The 1,960-nt window shown below is 44.5% G+C and overlaps 1 protein-coding gene across 1 annotated transcript in view; it reads left to right on the top strand.

Moving 5' to 3' along the window:
* LOC106806251 overlaps positions 1–1,960 on the top strand; it is a 69,198-nt gene that overhangs the window by 25,257 nt on the left and 41,981 nt on the right. The window lies entirely within an intron of this gene.

The following is a 1,960-nucleotide window of genomic DNA, read 5'->3' as shown; positions in this document are numbered from 1 at the left end:
CATGTCTCTCTCCCCATGATGGTTGTGTGAGCTGAACATGTCTCTCTCCCCATGATGGATGTGTGAGCTGAACATGTCTCTCTCCCCATGATGGTTGTGTGAGCTGAACATGTCTCTCTCCCCATGATGGTTGTGTGAGCTGAACATGTCTCTCTCCCCATGATGGATGTGTGAGCTGAACATGTCTCTCCATGATGGTTGTGTGAGCTGAACATGTCTCTCTGTCCATGATGGATGTGTGAGCTGAACATGTCTCTCTCTCCATGATGGATGTGTGAGCTGAACATGTCTCTCTCCCCATGATGGTTGTGTAAGCTGAACATGTCTCTCCATGATGGTTGTGTGAGCTGAACATGTCTCTCTCCATGATGGTTGTGTGAGCTGAACATGTCTCTCCATGATGGTTGTGTGAGCTGAACATGTCTCTCTCCCCATGATGGTTGTGTGAGCTGAACATGTCTCTCTCTCCATGATGGATGTGTGAAACCTTCACGGCCTCCTTCTTCGTTCTGTCCCTGTACTCAGACAGGGACATATCGTACAAGAGGAGCTTCGCCTCCCACAAAGTGATCAACTCTGCCACTTTGTCGTAGGACCACGTTAGCTCCATGGAATCTGTATTTTGTCTAATTACGTCCGTATCATTGATCAACTCTGATTGGCTGATGAATTGTACAATCGGGCGACTTTATCGCCGACCCGGACACACTAGGCGATTTTATCGGGCGACTGAAATAATTGCCCGATAATATCAAAACGTTTTGATCGATGTGATTAAATCGGGCGACTAAATCGGCGGCGACTGACTGGACACACTAGGCGATTTTCATCGCGATATAGTCGCCCGACTGAGTCGCCCAATAAAATCTAGTGTGTCCGGCCCTTTAGCAACAGCAAACTGTTTATCCTAATAAAGGCACATCTATCCTTGTCAATCCGTCTTACCTCCTTTATCTAGCATGCGAATAATATGACTTTACATGGCAAAGCGAGTAAGTCGAAATCAAGGGTGATAAGGGGTCAAGTAGAACGCGTAATAAGAATTTTTCAGATATACACGAAGTTGTTGCCCACTTTTCAGCACGAGGTAGGATACTCTGTCGGACTAATTAATCATCGTTATTGGAGATTGTGGTACAGAACAAATTTGTCAACAAACAGGTGAATAGACGTATAAGAGTCGTTGATATTTTGAGGACGGGAGGCTCTGAGCAGAGACAAGCAGTGAGAGAGAAGCTCGCCGAGGTTCTCACACTGTGGACGCCTGCGACGCATATAAGTTACCTAGCATATGCGAGTAGACAACTTCTATAAGCACATCGCAGCTTAAATAATATTCAAGTTGTTAATATTATTTTAATATTATTATAAAACGATGACGTCCTTGACTTGGCTATAGTGGGTATTGAGTAGTAGCCAACGTGGGGTTTCTAGTAGAAGTAGAGTAAGTTTGGTAATAGCTCGGATTTATGTAGAAACGATGCCACCACGGTTTAATAATTATAAAAGATGGAGTTATTTACAGTCAGCGCTAACGTCTGCCTTAACGCTAATGTCCGTTCCCGAATCGTATGAATGAACATCCCAGACCTTCTTACATTAACATGGGGTTCACTATAAGCCAGTAGGCTAAATGCAAGCACGTACGTACAATTGATGACAGCTTTGCTGTACGCATACACGAGCATGCCTGACTTGTCGGAGAATTGCTCCTATTACGCGTTCAGACTGGAGACTCCATATATCGTGGCATAACAGCGAAGTGCCAATTCGCGATCCGCGATACTTTAAAGTATACTGCTGCATATGCGATTATAATCAGCAACGACGTTTTGATGCTCCATAGGATCCTGTTTACGATTCTGCTGCATTATTTGCATAATGGCAGTCTATCTATCCTCTCTCACCCAATCCCCTTTCCCTCTCGCTTTCTTTCTTTCTCTTTCTCTCTCTCTCTCTC

Source organism: Priapulus caudatus, unplaced genomic scaffold (assembly GCF_000485595.1).
Source record: "Priapulus caudatus unplaced genomic scaffold, Priapulus_caudatus-5.0.1 Scaffold150, whole genome shotgun sequence".
NCBI lineage: Eukaryota > Metazoa > Priapulida > Priapulimorpha > Priapulimorphida > Priapulidae > Priapulus > Priapulus caudatus.
This window is presented reverse-complemented; position numbering and strand designations above follow the sequence as displayed.